The sequence below is a fragment of the Patella vulgata genome, chromosome 5 (assembly GCF_932274485.2).
Source record: "Patella vulgata chromosome 5, xgPatVulg1.2, whole genome shotgun sequence".
NCBI classification, from domain to species: Eukaryota; Metazoa; Mollusca; class Gastropoda; family Patellidae; genus Patella; species Patella vulgata.
The window spans coordinates 4,552,658-4,566,240 of NC_065883.2; the positions used below are offsets into that span (position 1 = coordinate 4,552,658).

General features: G+C 37.7%; 1 long non-coding RNA gene across 1 annotated transcript; it reads right to left on the bottom strand.

Annotated features, from left to right (window-relative positions):
• On the bottom strand, positions 1-3,390 carry LOC126822614 (uncharacterized). The gene is made up of 5 exons (XR_007680903.2): positions 3,280-3,390; positions 1,597-1,614; positions 970-1,099; positions 447-567; positions 1-90 (listed from the first exon to the last, which is right to left on the bottom strand). It is a non-coding gene; the product is annotated as an uncharacterized LOC126822614 (long non-coding RNA).
• Between the last annotated feature and the right edge of the window lie 10,193 nt (positions 3,391-13,583).

Sequence of the window (13,583 nt, forward strand, 5' to 3'; positions counted from 1 at the left end):
AACCTCTACACCAATAAATATTGGTTTACTCGTAGATGGAAATCCTGCTGCTCCGTTGACGCGTCTACCTGCTCTAATGTCACAATAAATCTTGGGGGGAAAATAATATATTGTAATACAAAGGTGCAAGAAAAAAAATCTTAAGGAATCGGTGTTTTAAAGAAACACCATAAGAGTTAACAATGCCATGTCACCTTAAAAGAACACATAATAATTAGTCAGTTTTGTGGTGGGGTGGGGACATCAAATAAAATTGATTCTACCTTTGAAGAGGTGTCTATAAATTTCGTATTACCAAATAATGATTTTATTTAAGAGAAAATTGTTTATTTAAAGAATATATTTTGCGCGAATTACTGTAATTATAATGCCACGTGTTAAGGCATTCTAATTATGTTGTATTTTACTTATTTCGTAGCTGTAAATATATTATAATACAATCTTACATCAAAGCCAACCGTGACCACACCCTGTTCCCGTAGCTTAGCTTCTGTTAGTACTCGTTCGTTGGCCGGATCATTATAAGCAGCGAAAGGTGAACTGTATATAAAACGGCTGTTCACGTACCTGCATAAAAAACCCCACGGGAATTGTGGATCAGCTTTTTTAAAGGTTTCTGATAGAAGGGACCCAAGTGGCGGTATTTGTATTTTTTAGAGGTAGCAAACTACAGATATCTTCATTAGGGTCCCTTCTGTCCGAAATCATCGTCAAACCTTGTTCCCCAAGAAATGGCGAAACACGAATATGCCATTACTTAAGCATTTTCGCGACGACAGGCCTACAAATGTAATAATAACAACCATAAATTGTTCCAAATATTCTTCGTATATTGCAAATATCATAATACATTATAAAGCACTATACAAAAATGTAATTCCGCCGGAGGCCTCAGACAAATGCCTGACTCGCGCATGCAGTTTGAGAAGTACTGTATTGTTATACATGATTGTATTAATAGGTACATACCAGTATGCTTGATAAAATAATACGTCGTCTGTTGATTCGGTGAAGTTGCAGAAGAACCGGAATTGTGTGAGATATGCCGCCGTAACTTGATCATAAGTGACACTCGGTACGGTTCTAAAATCCAGGATATCTTAAAAACAAAGATCTACAAGTTCAATAATCAAACAAGAACATAATCAAATGGGCTAGACTAATCTGTAGAATGTTCTCAAGAAACTGTTGAAGGATTTGAGCAAGTAAGGACACTAATTTAGAATTGTTTATCATATACTAATGTCCAAAAGAAAGTATATACACTAAAAATAGGACTAAGTTTTGTTTAAAACAATAAAATGTGATAAAACTACACTGAACATGTCTCGTGCGTCCAAACTCAATATTTCTAAGCAAATAAAAGGCAAAACAAATGAACATTGTACCCAAATACCGCATAAAATGGAAAAACGACTTTGTTTGAAGCAGGACACAATGCACAGTGTATACTTTCTTTTGGACATCAGTATATTTCATATACTTTTACCATTATTTGCGACAATATCACACGTCTATCACGTGTACCATGCCAAATATTGTACCGAATCTTCTATGTAGTTATTATCTGTATTTTGATAAAACAAGAAAACTTACCACCGCCTTCTAGTGAGCCTGAAATAAACATACGATTTATTATTTGTATATATACTCTAAAATACAACCATAATTGGCTGTACGAGAGGTAGTCAGACTCTGAGCTATTTTCAAATTGAAAGTGTTTTTTTAGGGCGAATTTGCTAAATAGTGAATTTTTCGGTTGAAAATGGTAGTTTATGGTGTTGAACCATGTTTAAAATATGTTAGTTGGGAATAAACATGATAAATAAATGTTTCAGTTAAATCAAACGCTGCCAATTCTTGAATTATCCCAAGAAAACTGAATTTTGCTAATTTGGTCGATTGGGGTGAAGTCATCATTAATCATTAATTTGACTGTGCAGAAAAAATGAACTTGGTTTTGGAGTGTTACACAGATTTTTTCCAAGCGTCTCAGCATATAGAACAGGAAATTCCAATGTTTCGCTGTAAAAGAGAAATTTACACAGAAATCCCCCAGATCCTGTATGTAGCCTCTACGATGATCGCACGGTTGGAGGAAAACATTGAGGAACGCTCCAAAGTTGTGCTTTGTCGGCCTCGGGTTTTCTTATTCTCGGGTTATTTTCTTCAGTCTTACTTTCCCAAGCATAACCTTAGTGAAAACGGTTTCTTAGCTCCGCCCCAGTGGCTACTGATTGGCAGGATTTTTTTAAGAATGAAATGCTTCCGATTTCAAAATGGCCGGCGAGTTTTACCAGAGATAAACGAGGGGTAAACTTATCTCGCCTGTCTCAGCGATCGAGATAGTATTACCTATTTGTGTACAACGAGCGGCAATTTTGTCCGGCAGTTTCGGTCGGATTTTTATGAAATTCGAAGTCAACCGCCATGGGGGTTTAACGGTGATATATGTAAAATGAATCCAAATTGAGACTTCTAGAGTGCCCAGAAGCTAAAAACCTAATTTGTCGAAAGGAACCGAGACCTTTTTACAAAAACATAAATGTAAAGTCCGACCAACATTGTGTCCACTAGAGGGTCCACATCCTTCATATGCCACACTTTTCCACTATGTGCGTTCACGGAGTGGCCATTGTTTCTGTCCGATTTTCACGACATTTGAACTCGACCATCATTAGGGTGTAACGGTGATATATCCAAATGTTTTTTTAAATAGGATAATAGTTGTAATTAACCTCTAGAGGGACCACAAACTCAAAAACGCGATTTTTCGTACAATTCGGGGAAGTTACGGTCCGATATGCGCGAATAGCGAAATAATCCGAGATCTTTGGTTTATAAACATACATTTTACGTTTTATCAAAATCGGATAACAATTGTGTTCTCTAGAGTGTCCACAAGCTAAAAACGGGATTTTTCGTACAATCAGGGATCATAATCCATGAAATTACGGCCCGACATATGCCAATTTCGAAAGGAATCGATATCTTCGTGAGATAGACCTATATTTCAAGTTTCATTGAAATCGGATAAAAATTGTGACATGCGTACGTCCACATGAAAGTGGACTAATGTGCTAACAAGAAAAGTTAATGTCTAACGGACATGGGAGACGACAATATACAACCACAGTACAACCCAGGCGTATACGGTAAACATGAATTGGCGACTGTAGTTTGTCATTGCCTTGATCATCAATCTGTGCCACTCTTTTTTATGAATATTAAAATGTGTAACTTACTCATAAACACATACGCTGGTAAATATACACTTACCGACACAATATCCGCTCAGGCCGGTTCCTGTACGTTCCAAGTAAAATACCAATAAATTGGCAGAACATACTTTCACTTTGACGTTCGGAGCCGTATTCACACACTCCTCTGTTGGATAGCGAATGCAGGTACCAATAGTCTGTATCTGGTCGGTATTACGCATTGGCCTGTCTGTTGAAATGAAACATTATTATGAACGTGGGAAAACATACACCGAAAAAACTCTTGTGTTGGATCTCAACACAAGGACTCGTGTCAAAAATATTTTACACAAGTTTGTGTTGTTTTACATTGCAATAACACAAGTTTGTGTTCCTTTCAATGTCTTAACACAAACTTGTGTAGATTTATAAAATCTTGTGGGTTTTTTTTCATATAATTAATTACGTCGACATTTAAGATAACATTTATTATGTTACTTTATCACATTATGATTTTTATTTATTGAGAAAATCTGAATGGGATTGGGGAACTGGATTAGGGATCTGACTTAACCTATATGTAAAACCACTCTTCCTGAATTTGAATGTCGAGTAATTCACTTGATTTGTTTTTTAATATTTCTACATATCTAAAACCTCATATTAATTATTACAAACATTAAGTAGAAATCGCCATGTATGTATCGTTCGATATATTTAAGGTCTCTTTTAAAACAACGTATATTATAACAGTATACTGGAATAAAGAGATCGTAGTTTTAGTCAATTATTATCTAATTATAAACCATTTATTTAATTAGACATAATAAAAGATTATTCTGATTCTACTCTTTGTTTATTTTCACATCTTGTCTCAGACAGTATAATGAATGAATGAAATGTTGTTTAATGGCACGTCAGCTCCAACCGGGCTATATTGCGCCAAACCTATGGTGAGAGTCCTCGAGACAAACTAGAAACATATAATCACATATTATCTATATACATAAATAAAAACAAATATCACAGTAAATATCAAATAAAAATAAATATAAACTTTATGTATATATATTTAAAACATGAAAGGGAAAATCAGATATATACAATTAAAATTTTCGATAAAAATTTGTCTCTTTTAAAAAATCTAGCGCTTTACAATATAGACCCGGTTGGGCAAACAACTGATGAAGAGATTGGCAACGGTAATTCCGTAATCTTGTGTCTTTGAGATGCTTGCACTCAATCAAAATGTGCTTAACTAACAAAGGAAAATGACAGGTTTAACGTCCACTCGACACAAACTAGGTCATTTCGGGACTAACATATGGTTTAATTTTATTTACATAATTCGCTTGCGCGTAGGGATCTTTAACAGTGGGAGGAAACCGGAGGACCCGGAGAAAACCCACGAGGTTGGACAGGCGACCCTACTCCTTGCCACGTACAACCGGGGATTCGAAACCACGCCAGTCGACTCAATGACAGACTTTATGATACAGCGCGCGCAAGCTAACCATTCAGCCATCCACCCCCCCCCCCTTTATTTGTAGACACTCTACCGATCCCAGTATTTATCCGATTTTAACAAACGTTCAAATATTAGACCGGAGGCTCAGCGCGCGGGGGGGGGGGGGGGGTGTCCATCAAATGGGCACAAAACCAGACCCAACTTTTTAGAGTAAAATTTTGCATATTCATTCTTGTATTAGGAAAAGAAGCTGAAAATGATCGAAAGTAATCACACTTTCAATAAAAATGTAAACCTGCTAAATTCACCTTTAGTCTTAGTGACCCTGGAGGTCAAAAGGTGAAATTTACCGTTTTTGCACTAGGAAGATTTAAAGCAATAAAATGTCAACGTAAAATATAAAAATAAAGCGAAACCTGTTCTAATTAATGATAGGACCATTTCAAATTTATCTTTAGGTGGTCTTAGCACCGAACTTTTACTTTGGAACGTCGAAAATGATCTTGCATAACAGAACCAACACACTTTGAAACCTGTTTCAAAAATACGTAAAAACTGTCAAATCGAAATCTCTCCGATTTATTTTCACAGCGATTGTTATACATAATGATACTAGTTATCTGAAAAAACAATTGAATAGTTTCAGTGTTGGACTCCAGCCTGCAGGCCACGTGGATTTCCGAGAATCCCAGTCTAGGGAAACCGACGTTAATCTGTGACGGGAAAACACGCATCGGGCGACGAGATTAAAAGTTTGCAAACTTTTTAAGATTTTTTTTGAATTTCGCCGGAACATGGACGCAGATAAAATCGACGAATGCATTGTACATAGTAGTTCACAGGATATATATGTCGTATTCGTAAATGTTAGCGGGGAAAAATTGGCAGGCTTTGTGACGCGGCCTGCAGGCTGGAGTCCAGCCATGGAACTATTTAATTGGTTTTTTTTCAGACAACTAGTATCATTATGTATAGCATTCGTTGTAAAACTAATTCGGAGAGATTTTGATTTAACAGTTTTTACGTTTTTTTGAAACAGGCTCCGAAGCGTTTTGGTTCTGTTATGCAGGATCATTTTCGACGTTCCAAAGTAAAAGTTTGGTGCTAAGATCACCTAAAGATAAATTTTAAATGTTCCTATTATTTATTAGAACTGGTTTCGCTTTAGTTTTTATATTTTACGCCGACATTTATTACTTTAAAACTTCCTAGTGCTAAAACGGAAAATTTTACCTTTTGACCTCTGGGGTCACAAAGAACAAAGGTGAATTTAGCAAGTTTACATTTTTATTGAAAAGTGTCATTACTTTCGATCATTTTCAGCTTATCTTCATGATACAAGAATGACCACGCATTCACTTTCAGTGCAAATGAACTCATTTGACCTTTGACCCCGAATATCTCGAAAACGCGCCAACGGCGGATTGATTACCACTCGGCATCGTATTCTACGCAAAGTTTTCCTCTAGAAAAGTTGGGTCTAGTTTTGTGCCCATTTGATGGACCCCCCCCCCCCCCCCGCGCGCTGAGCCTCCAGACTATATATCACGGTTACAGCATAAGTGCCTCTGAGTGCGAATTCATGAAAATCTGACCCCACTTTCCGTCAAACTGGTAGCCCCCTTTTATACAAATAGTGTAAACGCATAACAAGATTGTGGACCTTTGGTGCGCATCGCATCTTCCGTGACGGATTTTTGCCCGCTGCCTTCTACGCAAAATGTGAAATATGTACAAAGTTAGTGGGGCGACCAATTTTGTCGGGTTTATATAAAAATTAAAAAATGTGTCAGCATGTGTATGCCATACTAAATGTAACTATTTCACTGATTTTTTTTTAAAATACGATTTAAAACATTGGGACATGGAACGGGTGAACACTATTGAATACCCTGTTCTCCGTCCATCTTTCGCAAACTTTGGCCGTATCTAGTTGCATGCTAACCGTTTGTTTTTAAATACATTGTACGCCATCGATTCGCGTTCGGTATTAATAGACCCAAACGAAGCCATTTTGTTTTGAAAATACCCAATAAGCGCCGATTTATTCATCAGATAGATCAATGATAAATGCCAGCAATAATAGTGTAATGAGTAACCAGTGTTAGCTTGTTAATTAAAGGCTAATATATGCCATTTTCGGATCTAAATTGTCTCACATGGAATTTTTTATAGGTATATTAAAACTTACCTGTTAAATATATGGGATATTTTGTACCACAATGCTTGTATTCGGGAGGTGTGTGGGGTATTGATAAATCACGCACTCCATACCATCCAGGAATTATGAATCTATCGTTAATATTAAACGTGTCGTTGTACGTGGTTGATCTATTCTGGAGATGAGGAAACGGCGAGGCAACCATGCACGGATCTGAAACGAATGCATTCTAGCATAATCTGAACCAAACGAAATGAAATAAAATGAAACGAGTTTAACGTCCTATTGTTCTGTATGGACTGAATACACCGCAACTACATTAACAGTTATGGTATTGAATTACTAATTATTAATGAAATGGATAATTCCCAAATACTTGCACTGGTCCGTTATGTTGTTCAGTCTAACAATCGAGATATTTTTCTCGGTCTCGGTGCAGATGTTGGATAATTCAGAAATCTAGGACCTGTTCAGTGTGTTTTACCCCCGATGGACATAACTGACGGTGTGGTTGTAGGATAGTCGACCAAGAAACGTTCCTCAGTTTCCGAAGATAAATGTTACTACCTTACCTGGTTCATCTGCAGTAGAAGAGTTTATTGTCCATAATGCTGTTAAACCTATAAAATATAGCAATAAGGACGTATCCATATCCTTAGCTGTCGTGTTGACTAAATGAAATACGAGCATTAACTGCTACAATTCATCGAAACAGTTTAGTTTAAGCTCCGCATATGCAATTCAGTATGCTAATATCACGTGATGCAGTGAAGATCGTCGATAGACATACGTTCGCCCCTCCTACAATGTGACAGTTAGAGTTGTGCAAATAAAATGATACCTATTTAGAAAATATTAATGTAAAATGTTTCTATGAGGGAAATACCTTTTCAGTTTATTTCTGGAAAGTGGCAAGAATGGTGCAAGGTCTAATACCATCTTAGTCTTGATACAGTTTGTAAACTCGTTATACAGTTTCAAGACTTGGTTGTCACCGTGTAAATGTTAAATATGCATTAGTTAAGAGTTTAATAAAGAGCTGGTCATTCTTCATATAACAGTTCCAAAATAGATGGTAAAACAAACCAACAGCGAAGCTGATGTCCTCCGCCGAAATCCCAAAATAAATAGATGACACATATTAATTAAATTATTGCGCAATCAAACTATACACTAAGTTTCACCACTCTCTATCTGATAGAATCAATATTATCTTGTCCCAAAGCATTGAACAATGAAATTAATTAGCTCGGCTTAGCTTCCGGCTCGAAATGTTAATCATTGAACTCAGTCAAGACATTTGCCTAATGAATATCTACATCAAGATTAAACATTCTACCTCAATTAAAAGCAGAGTTGTTATGTTCCAAAGTGTTGACCAATCAAATTGCGTATCGCTGCTTAGCCTCAGCAGAAAATTCTCACCATCGAACTTAGTGAAGGTAATGATATAATGAATCTGTATTCGCGGTTTCTTGGCTCTCGCTTCATTAAAACCAAAGTTATCGTGCCCCAAAGCATCAACCAATCAGATTGCTTATCTCTGCTTACCTAAAGCCAACAATGTTCATCATCGAACTCCATCAAGGCATTCACCTAATGAACATTTACACCAAGTGTGAACATTCTACCTCGATTAGAAGGAGCATTATTGTGCTCCAAAGTCTCGACCAATCAAGTTGCTTATCGCTCTGCTTACAATCAGCAGAAAATGTCCATTACCGAACTTAGTCAAGGTATTGATGTAATATAGCTACACTCTCACTTAATTAGAACTAAAGTTATCGTGAGACAAAGCATCAACCAATCAAACTACTTATCTCTGCTTACCCTAAGCAAAGAAATGCTTATCTTTGAACCCCATCAAGGCATTCACCTAATACGCCAAGTGTGAACATGCTAACTCAATTAGAATGAGTTATTGTGTTCCAAAATCTCGACCAATCAAATTGCTTATCGCTCTGCTGACCCCGACCAGAAAATGCTCATTATCGAACTTAGTCAAGGCATTGATGTAATCAAACTATACACCAAGTTTCACCACTCTCACTTAATTAGGGGGGTTGGATGGCCGAATGGTTAGCAGGTGCACGCTGTATCATATGACCTGTCATTGAGTCAACTGGCGGGGTTTCGATTCCCCGGTTGTACGTGACAAGGAGTAGGGTCGCCTGTCCAACTTCGTGGGTTTTCTCCGGGTCCTCCGGTTTCCTCCCACTGCTAAAAAAAACCCTACGCGTAAGCGAATTATTGAAATAAAATTGGAACCATTTGTTAGTCCCGAAATGACCTAATTTGTGTCGAGTGGACGTTAACCATTTCTCTCTATCTCACTTAATTAGAACTAAAGTTATCGTGTCCCAAAGGATCAACCAATCAAATTGCTTATCTAATCTTACCCTAAGCAGAAAATGATCATCTTCGAATTCCATCAAGGCATTGACCTAATAAACACCTACACCAAATTTAACAATTCTAGCTCAATTAGAAGGATACAAGCAGACGGATGGACAGACAGACGGACGAACGAACCCATTTTAATAGTCTCCTGCTTTCTTCGAAAGGCGGGGGACAAAAAAGAAAATATTGAACATTTCAGTCAAATTACTTTATTCTGAACGGAGTTGTCACAGTTGGAGGTTATGACTAGAAATAGGCATCAACTGTGCCCGCGCCGTCTACGAGAACTGCCGATCGATTGATTGACAGACGATAACTCCACCCACATATTCTCGATTATCAAGTAACATTCGCAATGACTATGGTACCCTCGCTTGGCAGGCCTTTCATCGGATGTCCCTGGTAGTAACTAACGGTACACACGTTAGCTTACTCGGCTATTCATTGATTTTATTTGAAATGGACGACTGTTTAAATCCAAGCTGTATCCAAGCCATTCGAGGGTCTACAGAGCTGATTTTGACCTTGACATGTAAATAAAGGTCTAATTAACCATTTCTATAACATCTGAAGCCTAAATAAAGACTTGTAATAGGCAGAGTTAGCTCTTGCATAATTTATGTTTAAAGAAAGTCCAACAGTCCATAGTTTTCCGATCTCGTCTGTCTCCTTGGGTACATCAAATTATCTATGACCATCGTTTTGGTTGGCAATATTTCACTTCAAAATTTTTACATTGCTCTGCTAGGTCTTTCCTGGGTGCAGTACGTACATACAACGGCCATATGTGTCCACCATCTTGAATTTCTGCCATAATAGTTGGTCAAAAGAAGTTTTTATCTTATGAAAAGATACCACACAAGATACGGATTCTACGTCAAAAACAACGATCTGGAGCAAAGATAGGGATATGAACTGAGAGTCGCGTACAAAGGCGTTAGTAGTCTCCGATTGCAAAATCGTTTGGTTAAATAATTAGTTATTAGTCCTCGTGTTTCTAGGGGAGTCATTCGAAAGTAAAACCATGAACTCCCTCCAATCTGATTAAAACACAGATCCTGTATTTCGTTCGTTCTTTTCTAGTTGACAATTTCGTTTTATTTGTCTTTACTACACAGGGATCTGGAAGAGCTGTTATGTAACCCGTGTTCTGGATGAGGTGAGGGTTTAGCCAATGGAACGGTCTGTTACAAGTTTTTTGGGGTGAGGTGCACGGAACTGTGGGTAACCCACTAGAAATATCGACGTTCGTCGCTTAATGAAATCTCTGACGTCATAGGGTCAACAGCCGCTCGTATGACCTCTGACGCGACCTTCCACAACAACCTGTCAGATCTTCATGTAATTTAGACCATCGAAAGTGTAAAACCAGCGGCTGCCAGGCAGGATACGCCCACATTTTGCAAGAGATGGATAGAGAACAAGCTAAAGGCAAACAGGATTTTTTGGTACAATCAGGGGCCATAATCCAGAAAGTTATGGCCTGAAATTCGCAAATATGAAAAGGGTGTGAGATCTTTGGGATATAAAGATATTTTTTAAAGTTTCATCAAAATCCGATAAAAATAAAATAAAACCAAGTACGAACAATCCAAACCATAAAACAGAATTCGAAGTCCTAAAAAATGTTATAGACAAAATAGTGTATTCAAGCAAAATAGTGTAATCAGCAAATGGACTGCTCCTCGTGTACAAAATACACGACAAACAGTGGTAACAGGTGTCCGGAAGAGTAAGCTTACCCTGCCTGGCGCCACACCCGCCATAGCTGCATCCAAACTATGGCGAAATGTCGGTAAAATAGCGTGATTGGCCAATAAACTATCGGTATGCAAAATGCACGCGATGAACTGTGTTAACGATGTAGTAGACATTATCAGGGAGATAGTAATAGTATACGTGTCAATTAAATATATCTAGAATAATAGCCGAGAGAGACACGTTATATTTACCAATCAAATCAACATGACGGCCATAAAACATTTTGAAGGTTTTAATAAGTTGAGTGCGTAAGTATCCTTGTAGTTGAAGCTTAGATAACAAATGCCTCGATCTACTTAAAAAATCAGAATAAAAGGAACAAGCTCTCGCGTAACGGATTAGCTGAGACACAAACACTCCATAAGCTGGTGATATTGGAATGTTACTACTAATAAATGGAAAGTTAACAATCGGAAAGTCAAAGTCATCATGTTTATCGTACAATTTAACACTCAGTTTATGGCAATTGTCAAAATCGAGACGCAGATCCAAGTAGGAAGCGTAATTGTCACTGTCAGTGGTGTTTTTAATTTCGAGCTCATCAGGATATATGAATTCTACATAATCACTAAATTTAGGATTATTAAGTGAGAAAACGTCATTGATATATCGATAAGTGAAATTAAAAGTCTGACTGATTGTTTATTAGTTTTTACGAGCGTCTGTATGTAATCGGCTTCTTCGTGAGAGAGGGAGAGAAATGGGGTTTAACGTCCACTCGACACAAACTAGGTCATTTCGGGACTAACATATGGTTTAATTTTATTTCAATAATTCGCTTGCGCGTAGGGGTCTTTAGCAGTGGGAGGAAACCGGAGGACCCGGTGAAAACCCACGAGGTTGGACAGGCGACCCTACTCCTTGCCACGTACAACCGGGGATTCGAAACCACGCCAGTTGACTCAATGACAGACTTTATGGTACAGCGCGCACGTGCTAACCATTCAGCCATCCAACCCCATCCAATCGGCTTCGTACCAATAGAGAAACAGATCAGCAAGCAAAGGTGCACAGTTGGTGCCCATGGGGATGCCAACCACTTGCTGATATATTTCCCCTCCAAATTCAACAAAGATGTTATCAATTAAAAAATTCAACATCTGAATTATCTTGATGGCCGTGAATTTGTTTTTGGAATCACTGTGATTCTTAACGAAATATGTGAAATTGTAATTTACAACTAAATATTGATATCTAGCAGTAACTGATTTAGGCGAAAAGACACTGTGAATAATGTCTTTCAACCGGGCTTTTAATTGACTATGGGGAATTTTAGTGTACAAAGTAGAAAAGTCAAACGTTTGAATAGATGAGACTGAAGCAAGGGATCAAGGTTGCAAACCATCAAGTAATTCTTTGGAATTTTTCAATATCCACATTTGATTTATACCGCTACGAGAGTATATTTTGTCACAGTATTTTTGAATACCCTCAATACTTTTGAAAGTGGTTTTGTGGAACAACGGGATGAACCTGCTATAAAACGTTGCTTGTAGGGATTTTTATGTAGTTTAGGTATCCAATATAACAAGGGCAAATCTGTATAGGTATCTCCACACGGAGTACCAAATGAAGTGAGTACAGATTTGTGATCGGATATAATTTCATCCTTACTAAAAGTAGATCGTTTATATGTAGCACTGTCGATTGGTTTCCCTAAATTAAGTTCTTCTAGAGGGTCGACTTCGTATTGCATACTTTTACACAATTTGCTTACAAAGAGCGGGCATTTTGTTGGACAATTTCATTTTGATTTTCTCGAAATTCGCATTCAACCTTTATTATGATGGAATGTTGAAATGCTTAAACGGTTTTTAAAATTGGCAAAAAAATTGTGAACTCTAGAGAATCCGCAAGCTAAAAGTGCCATTTTTCGAACAATCAGGGGCCATAATCCAAGATCTTAGAGTGTAATGGTGACATATTCACACATATTTTTTAAATCGGACAAAAATTGTGACCTCTACAGGGACCACAAGCTAAAATCGTGATTTTTTGTTCAATCAATGGCCATAATTCAGGAAGTTACGATCCGATATGCGCGAATATCGAAAGGAACCGAGATCTTTGGGTTATAAAGTTCCATTTCAAGTTTCAACAAGATCGTATTAAAATTGTCTGTCAGTTTTGGGCCGATTTTCACAAAATTCGAACTCAGCAACCCTTAGGGTGTAACGGTGATATATTAAAACAGTTTTTTTTAAATCGGATAAAAAATTATGACCTCTATAGGCCATAATTCAGGAAGTTACAGTCCGATATGCGCAAATATCGAAAGGAACCGAGATCTTTGGGTGGTAAGTTTCATCAAAATAGGATTAAAATTGTGACCTCTATAGGGTCCACAATCAGGGGCCATAATCCATGAAGTTTCGATGGCCGAATGGTTAGCACGTGCGTGTTGTATCATAAGGCCTGTCATTGAGTCAACTGGCGTGGTTTCGAATCCCCGGTTGTACGTGGCAAGGTGTAGGGTCGCCTGTCCAACCTCGTGGGTTTTCTCCGGGTCCTCCGGTTTCCTCCCACTGCTAAAGACCCCTACTCGCAAGCGAATTATTGAAATAAAATTAAACCATGTTAGTCCCGATATGAC